Genomic DNA, 9,926 nt, shown 5'->3' with positions numbered 1-9,926 from the left:
ATATATAGGAATCGTGTAATTAATCCAATATGTTATCTTGCTTATGAGTAGGATGTCTATATCGTGATTTTGTTGATGGGTCTGCAATCAATGTATTTTTTTAAGATTCATCATTTTTTGGTTCCCAACAAAACAGGAACTATACATGGATTCATACTTTCTTACACACTTAATTTTGGATATCCTTGGTCTCTTCGGGGTTGTATTTATATGCTGGGTTATTTGGTATTCTTACAAAATCAATTTGATCCTCAATTTCTTAAATTAGTGTTTAATCCTTAAAAACTTCTTGGGGTAAGAGATTTTTATTTTTTATTTCAAAAGATCAATAATAACACTAAGTAAACTTGTATCAATTTTATTAGTAATAATTAAAATATCTTTGTACATAAGTACAAATAAGGGTTGTTTCATGGTTAATATTTTATTTACATCACTCATTTTGGTGGAAATATTTATTTATTTATTCTTAAGCTTTTTTGTTCTCTCTTCTTGTGTTTCCTAATACTCTTATTTTTATCACTAAATTTTTTTTTATTTCTTATTTTATCCCTAAAGTTTTGGTTAATGAAGATTCAAACTCCTCATATTATTGTTTTTTATATATTTGATCTTAAAAAATTATCTTTGGAGGCAATGGTCGAAGTTGATATTTTTGCCTATCTATGATCAAAGAATATTGGTTCTTGAACCGATCATATATGATCCTTTGATCATATTGCCAAGGTTTTCCTAACATATAACCAGCATACATAGGTACTAACTACATTACACCAAACTTCATCCTTCTATTTACGATTTAAAAAATAAATTAACATTTGATTTATTTGTAGTACATTATCAATTAATCATTGTATTTTGTAAGGTTTTAGATGTTCGATAATAGATAATTTCAGCTTCTCCACGAGCAAGGTGCTTGTCACATTTGTTCAACTTCCATTATCAACAATCACATTGCATAATTTGTTAGTAATCAAATAATAAGTATGAAAAAGATTTTCATCATTTTAATTACTAAGTGTGTATTGAACAATTAGATTTTCACCTTTAGTATACTATACATGGAATGTCATCACCATCCTCTCTCACTTTCAGATTTTATCATTCATAATTATAACTCTTTTATTAGGATATTAATGTGTCACATGTTCATACCCAAGGCACTTGAAACATTTAATGCCTCTAGTTTGATTATGGATTCTTACCTAATTGATTCATTTTTGTCTTTGTTGTTTGATTTATTTTTGTTTTTAGTTTTATTAATTTTAGGTTTAATAATTAATGAGTTTATCATCATTTTTACTTTAATGTGATTTTTAAGAAGAACCCGAATAAGGTTTTGAATCATACCTTGTGTCTTTTATTTTGAGATGCCTCTCAATCTTTATGGGTAGATTCACCATGTCGTTAATCTCTACATATTGTTGCCAATCCCTATAGTAATAGCTAGAGACAAATCTCCTCATGATTTGTTTTATCTCCAACCAAATCTCCATAGGCTTTTTATCATTTCTACGTTTGTCTTTACATAATTAATCCTATCAAATAGTAACATAATTAAAAAATTCAACAACGATTAATTTTATCTTTGTCTTCGTAGTAGTTGTGATATTCAAAGATTAACTTCACTTTTTTGTTCCCACTTTAAATATGCATCTGGATTATTTTTCTTTTGAAAAGATCATGTCTTTTTAGATGATCTTTTACATCTCCCATCACTTTGAACATATGTTAAAATTGTTGATGCAAGAATTATTTGATGAAGGATTCATTTTTTTATCTTTAGACATGTTTAGAAAAACAAAGTTAGAATAACCTCACCAATACTTCCTCACGTGGTTCACTTAAGATTTGATTTATTCCACTTGTGTTTCATAATTTTTTGATCGATCTCGATATTGATCTTGCCACTCTTGTTTTTTACCTTTTTTGTTTTGTTCTATTCTTAGATTAACTAATGTACATAAATAAATAATTTAAATTATGATAATTTGAGGGTAGTAAAATTAGATAGATATAAAAGAAATTAAAAGATAGGCTAATTTAAAGATACGTGAAATATACTTCATTCATAAGCAAAGATTAGAATTCAAATATGAAAGAAGAATTTTTGGAATAAAGGAAGATTTTCATTTCAAATCAAGAATTCAAACGAACGAAGATAGAATTTCGTAATTTATAAGAATTCCTTGAATCCATAATTTTTTTTTAATTTTGATCTCTTCCTCTTCTTTTGTTTTTTACCATTGATCTCTCTCTCTCTCTTTGATATTTTTTACCATTTTTTTACTTTTTGATTTTTTTTATTTTTTTTATTATGAAGTGTGAAAAAAATAAACAAAAAATAGTAATAACACATGAAGCAAAGATAAAGGAAGAATATCGATTATAGATATGGTGTTGAAAGAAGGAAAAAAAAAAAAAAAGTTAAAAGATAGCAAATAAATGGATACTCAAACCTATGAGTCGTGCTTTGATATCAAATGATGAAAATACAAATTCACATCATCTAGCGAATTGTAACAAGACGGATCGTTTAAGATTGAAGTAAGGAAAACTATTCTAATCATTTTATCAATAAAAAAATTGATGAAATAATTGGAACAGTAATTTGATTTCCTTAAAATGTCATAAGCAGAAAAGCTTGATAAGTTTTAAAGTTCTTAAAAGAACTTAAAAATAAAATACTCACCTTTGTTTATATAGTACAAGCTCATAATTGGTATTAAATAGTATAAGCTCATATTAAATGGTACAAGCTCATAATAGTATTATATAATTGTTTATATAGTACAAGCTCATAAGTATAAAGGGGATAAATCTATTAAATATATAGTACAAGCTCATAAGTTTTAAAGTTCTTAAAAGAATTTAAAAATAAAATACTCACCAGTGTTGAAAGATGATTATACTTTTTAATTGCCTCCTTACAAAGGGAGTCAGCTTTGTTTATATAGTACAAGCTCATAATTGGTATTAAATAGTATAAGCTCATATTAAATAGTACAAGCTCATAATAGTACTATATAATTGTTTATATAGTACAAGCTCATAATTGGTATATACTACAAGCTCATAAGTATAAAGGGGATAAATCTATTAAATATATTAAATAATATTTATATTTTTAATTTATGAATGTAGATCATTCATGAATCTATCTTGAATTGTTTTGAATGATTATTCATGAATAAGCTCATAATTTTTAATTATTAAATTTTAAATTTTGATGATGAAATCAATTGCTAAATTGTTTGATCTAATAGATAAGTGTGTAGGATTAACTACGATAGTGGTAGACATGAAATAGATGTTGAGCCGGAGTTAAGATCAAGATTTCGTTGAAAGTTTAAGAGTTCGTCGGAAGTTCAAATATTTATCGGAAGTTCTGACGGAATTGACCGAGAAGTCTAATAGCTTGTCAAAGAAGCTTTTCGTAACTCGCTAAGAAGATCATCGTAAAGTCTAAGAGCTTGTTGGGAATCCGTTGGATCATTGTCGAAAGATCGTCGGAAGTTTGTCAGAAGCTCGCTAGAAGAACAATCGACACACTAGATAGAGTTTGCTTGTTTAAATGTCTTAAATATCGTAATTAGACCTTAAGTTGAGTTAGGATTCAAAGGTAATCCCACTAACTCAGTTAGGTGTCAATTGGGCCCTTAATATGGCTGAATTGGGCCGGTTGAAATAACTTATTTAACACCTGAAGTCACGATCGGCGGTGGCACACCCAGGGCCAGCGGTGGCACTGCTTATGACTCGGCCTCCTAGGTGCTCTAGGCAATGGTATCGCCTAGACTATGTGGTGGTACTATCGATAGTTAATGTTATTAAGCGGTGGTATCGTCAAAGCTCTGTCAAGCGGTGGTGCTGCCTAGACTGAACGATGGTATTGCCCAGTGTCAGTTTGCAAGTGATGGTATTGCCCAATAATGGTGATGGTACTATTAGTATCCTGAAATCCGAGGATGTGACATTTTTTTGTTCTAATTCTGAAGTCATTGGGGTCTATAAATACCCGACCCTTTTTTGAATGAAAGGACACGAAAGTGTGAACAATATCTTGAATTGGGCCCTTAATATGGCTGAATTGGGCCGGTTGAAATAGCTTATTTAACACCTGAAGTCACGATCGGCGGTGGCACTGCTTATGACTCGGCCTCCTAGGTGCTCTAGGCAATGGTACCGCCTAGACTATGTGGTGGTACTATCGATAGTTAATGTTATTAAGCGGTGGTATCGTCAAAGCTCTGTCAAGCGGTGGTGCTGCCTAGACTGAACGATGGTATTGCCCAGTGTCAGTTTGCAAGTGATGGTATTGCCCAATAATGGTGATGGTACTGTTAGTATCCTGAAATCCGAGGATGTGACATTTTTTTGTTCTAATTCTGAAGTCATTGGGGTCTATAAATACCCGACCCTTTTTTGAATGAAAGGACACGAAAGTGTGAACAATATCTTGAATTCTTGGGGTGTTAAAAGTATTGTAAAAGTACAAAGAGTCCTCCCTTTCTAGTATTATGATCATTCAAGAGAGGTGTGAGGCTTGTAATGGTTATCTCCTAAACCCGTGAAAAGGAGAAAGCGTTGTAAAGAGATGGTTGGTCTTCGTCTTTTGAAAGAAGACCATTAGTGGACACCGGTGACCTCGACGGAGGAGGAATTAAAAGTGGATGTAGGTCATAACGATTGAATCATTAGAAATTTTGGTTTGCATTTCTATTATTGTCTTTTACTTTGCAATTGCTTCACTTCCTCCTTGGTTTTTACTTTTCAAGCAATCTTTCGAGATTGATTTTTATGGTATGAAGAAATTTTTCGGATTGTATAATCCTATTAATGGCAAAGTTATTATTAATAAAAATATTATATTTGATGATCCATTGCAAGTGAAGCAAGGATCAGATGGAATTTTTATTTCACAAAGAAAGCATGCAATGGATCTACTCAAAAAATAACTTTGCCACTAACAAGGTTATATAATCAATATGCTTTCGATTGTAAGGAATAACCAATTAAGATGCTTGGTTTTATACCATACCAAGCCTAAAAAAGAGTTTGATTCACAAGAGCCTTTGTTGGTGAAATATTTAATAAATAAACTACTGTTGCAATTGCTTTTGTCCAAAACTGATTTGGAATTTGTTTTTCTTTAATCAAATTTCTTGCCATTTCAACGACAGTCTGATTTTTATGCTCAGCTACAACATTTTGCTCTGGTGTATATGGTGCTGTCAATTCTTTGTAAACATCATTTTCTTCATAAAAAAAATAAACACATTAGATAAAAATTTACCACCTCTATTTGTCTGAAATGTCTTTATGTGTCTATCACTTTGTCTTTCAACAAGTACCTTGAATTTTTAAAAATTATTAAATGTTTCATATTTCAATTTCAGAAAATATATCCAACTCATGCCGCTATAATCATCAGTAAATAATAAAAAATATTGACTTCCACTAAATAACTTTGTATTCAAAGGTCCACATAAGTCAGTATAAATTAATTCAAGACAATTAGATGCTCTCTATGCTTTTCCAATAGGAAATGGTTTTTTACTTTGTTTACCATAAATACATCCTTCACATACATCAAGTGTATTAATCTTGGGCAATCCGAAAATCATTCATTTTTTACTTAACAACCTTAAACTCTTAATGTTAAGGTGTCCATATCTTAGATGCGATAAATTAGACTCATTCTTTTGAGTTACGGCAAGTGCATGCCTTTCAATATTTGACACATCAAGTAGAAATATCTTGTTTTACGTCATACAGACATTTACTATAATCAAACCATATTTTTTATTTTTAATAGTGGATGAACTATCATCAAATATAACTGAATATTCATCATATATCAATTATCTAATACTCAATGAGTCATGTGATAAAGTAGGAACAAAGAAAACATTAACAAGGTATTTTACCTTCCCTTGATTTGTCTTCATCTCAATTATTCCTTTTCCTTCAACTTGGATGTACTTGTGATCTCCAAGCCTAACTTTCAACTTGTGAGTTTCATCAATATCTTTAAATTTTGATTTTATGCCAAACATATGATTAGAACATCCACTATCCAGAAACTAAATATTATTTGAGATATCATGAACTTGTGAATGAGTCATAAACAACTTATCAGATTTTTGTGAATGAGGGCAAAATAAAAACTTGGAGAAGCTTCAGGTACATTCATTATCAATCTCCAATTGACAGATTTTTGTGATAGTGCATTGGTATTGGATGTCAGTATTGCTTATCACATCTACAATTTATTGTAAATTCTAGCAAAGCCGAAAGGAGATTGGCGAGAGGAATATTGCATCAAGGTTTGTTTATGCTAGACACTACTCCACATATCATGAATGTAAGTGTCTAAGAGGAAACGAGATGAGGTGAACAGTATATACCTATGGCATTGTAGGTTAGGTCACATCCATGAGGGAATGATTCAAAAGTTGCTAAATGATGGATATCTAGATCCATTCGACTATGTGTCATATGCAACTTGTGAGCCTTGCCTTCGCGGAAAACTAACCAACTCTCCATTTAGTGAAACTAGAGAGAGAGCCACTGAGCTATTGGAACTCATACATAGTGATGTATGTGGACCCATGTTAACTCATGCCATTGGTGGTTACTCCTACTTCAATACCTTTACTGATGATTTCTCAAGGTATGGATATGTGTACTTAATGAAGTAAAGTCTGAGGCTTTCGAGAAATTCAGAGAGTATATGAATGAGGTGGAGAACCAGACTGGAAAGAGTATCAAAACTCTTCGATCAGATCGAGGAGGTGAGTACGTAAGTACAGAGTTTACTCAGTTCCTCAAGGACCATGGGATATTATCCCAATGGACACCTCCTTATACACCTCAGCTCAATGGTGTCTCTGGAAGGAGGAATCGTACGCTGTTAGATATGATGCAGTCCATGATGAGTTTCGCTGACCTACCCATCTTATTCTAGGGATATGCCCTAGAGATCGCAGTTTACCTTTTGAACAGAGTTCCAACTAAGTCGGTAGTGTCTACACCATATGAGATATGGAAAGGGAAGAAGCCTGATCTTAAGGTTGTTAAGATTTGGGGCTGCCCTACACACATTAAAAGACACAACCCTGATAAGTTAGAATCAAGGACAAAGCGATCTAAATTTGTGGGATACCCCAAGGAAACTTGTGGGTATTATTTCTATCATCTCGAGGACCAAAAGGTCTTTGTAGCTAATAGAGCAGTGTTCCTTGAGAAAGATCATTCTTGGCGGAGACAGTGGGAGAATGATAGAGTTGAGCGAGGTTGGAGAACCAAGCTCAAGCACCACTCTACAATTCGAGTCTATTCAGGTACCTAATGTTGAATCTCGGATTTTGATGATGAAGTCAATTGTCATTTGTTATCTAATCTATATGTTGAGATAAGTGTGCAGGATTAACTACGATGAAAATAAGATATGCAGCAGGAGTTGCGCCGGAGTCAAGACAATGATCACGTTGGGAGTTCGAGAGTTCGACGGAAGTTCGGACGGTCATCGGAAGTTCTGCGGGAACAAATCCGAGAAGTCCATGAGCTTGCCAAAGAAGCTCGTCAGAACTCGCCAAGTGGATCGTCGCAAGTCCAGGAGTTTGCCGGAAGTCTACAGGAGCATCACCGAGGGTTCATCGGATGATCGACGGAAGTTCGCCAGAAGCTCGCCGGAAGAAGCGATTGATGCACCGGAGCAAGTTGCAGTAAATGTCTTAGGAAATATCGTAGTTAGCACAATGATTAAGTTGGAAATGAGAGGTGATCATATTAACTTAATCTTGGGGCAATTGGGCCCCTGAAAAACCCAAATTGGGCCGAATGGATCAACCCATTCGGACCCTGATTTCTGCCAAGTGGTTGAACCGCCCAAGCCAGGCGGTGGCACCGCCTGCGCTCAGTCTCCGAGCGAGACTGGGCGGTGCAATTGCCCCTGACAGGAGGTGGCACCGCCTGGGCTCGGTCTCCGAGCTCTGGCTGAGCGGTGCAACCACCTCAGTCAGGCGGTGGCACCGCCTGAGCTCTGGCAGGAGGTGCAACCGCCACTGACAGGAGGTGGCACCGCCCAGAGGCTCAGTCTTCGAGCTCTGCTAGGCGGTGCAACTGCCAGATCCCAGAATTCCGGGAATTGACAGTTTTGAGCTCCAAATTCAAACTGGGTTGGGGCCTATAAAATACCCCACCCTTTCAGCACTGAAAGGGCACCCAGAAACCATCGAAATTCTGATTTTACTTTGTGATTTTTAGAGCTCAAAAGTGTTGTATGAGTTGAAAGTTCTTCTTCCTATTTTCTTTCAAGTTCTAATCTGTTAAGAGAGGAAAGGAAATTCTGTAAGGGTTGTCTCCTAAGCCCGTCAAAAGGAGTGAAACTGTAAAAGGGTAGTTGGCCTTCGCCTATCGAAGGAAGGCCTCTAGTTGACGTTGGTGACCTCGTCGGTGAAGGAAGCCAAAAGTGGAGTAGGTCAAGATTGATCGAACCACTCTAAATCTTGGTTTGCATTTACTTTGAGCATCTTATCTTTACTGCAAACCTCCTCAAAAGCTTACTGCCTTCTGCGCATATACGATCGTGTTTCAAGCTTTGCATTTTCCGAATCGGCGTTTGGACGTAAATCAGTTTTATCATACGAACATCATATTTCACTTTGCGCTTATATTTTAACTTTCATCATAACTGCAAACTGCCTTCATAGATTTCCTTTAACTACATCTCGCTTGATTACAAGTTAAAGAGATTTACGAATCGACTCTTCTACCGAAATCGTTTTTATCATACGAACACTTTTTTAATCGTCGAAAGTTTTCCGCTGCACTAATTCACCCCCCCCCCCCCCCCCTCTTAGTGCTCTTGATCCTAACACCTAATACACAAGTTTCAACTTTACGTAGGCCTAATAGAGTATCTCATCCTCCTGAGAGATATGTGGGACATATTAAATGAGAAGATGTTGAGGATATTGATCCTCAGACCTACGAGGAGGCTATTATGAGTATAGACTTCGGGAAATGGCAAGAAGCCATGAATTCTGAGATGGATTCTATGTACTCCAACAAGGTTTGGAACCTAGTTGATACGCCCGAAGGTATTGTACCCATCGGTTGCAAGTGAATTTTTAAGAAAAAGATCGGAGTAGATGGAAAGGTAGAGACCTATAAAGCAAGGCTAGTGGCTAAGGGGTATCGTCAAAGGCAAGGTGTTGACTACGACGAAATCTTCTCACCCGTAGTAATGTTAAAATCCATCAGAATTCTATTGGCTATTGCAGCACACTATGATTATGAGATCTGACAGATGGATGTGAAACCCGCATTCCGCAATGGGAACCTCGAGGAGGAGGTGTATATGATGCAACCTGAGGGATTCGTGTCCAAGAACTGCCCAGATAAGGTGTATAGGTTACTTAGATCCATTTATGGACTAAAGCAAGCTTCCCGAAGTTGGAACATAAGATTTGATGAGGCAATCAGATCTTATGACTTTGTTAAGAACGAAGATGAGCCTTGTGTGTACAGGAAGGTAAGTGGGAGCGCTATCACCTTTTTTGGTGTTATATGTGGATGACATCCTCATCATTGGGAATGACGTAGGAATGTTATCCACAGTAAAAGCTTGGTTATCTAGACATTTCTCCATGAAGGACTTAGGGGAAGCATCCTATATCTTGGGGATTAGAATCTATAGAGATAGATCCAAGAGGATGCTTGGCTTGTCCTAGTCCAGGTACATAGAAACCATTGTCAAAAGGTTTGGCATGAAAAATTTCAAGAGAGGTCTCATACCGATGAGACATGGGATATCACTTTCTATGAGTATGTCCCCAAAGACTCCAGAAGAAATGGCGAACATGGATATGATACCTTATGCCTCAACAATAGGGTCTATCATGTATGCCATGCTATGT

Source organism: Musa acuminata, chromosome BXJ1-2 (genome assembly GCF_036884655.1).
Source record: "Musa acuminata AAA Group cultivar baxijiao chromosome BXJ1-2, Cavendish_Baxijiao_AAA, whole genome shotgun sequence".
NCBI classification, from domain to species: Eukaryota; Viridiplantae; Streptophyta; class Magnoliopsida; order Zingiberales; family Musaceae; genus Musa; species Musa acuminata.
Note: the sequence above shows the minus strand (reverse complement) of the source record.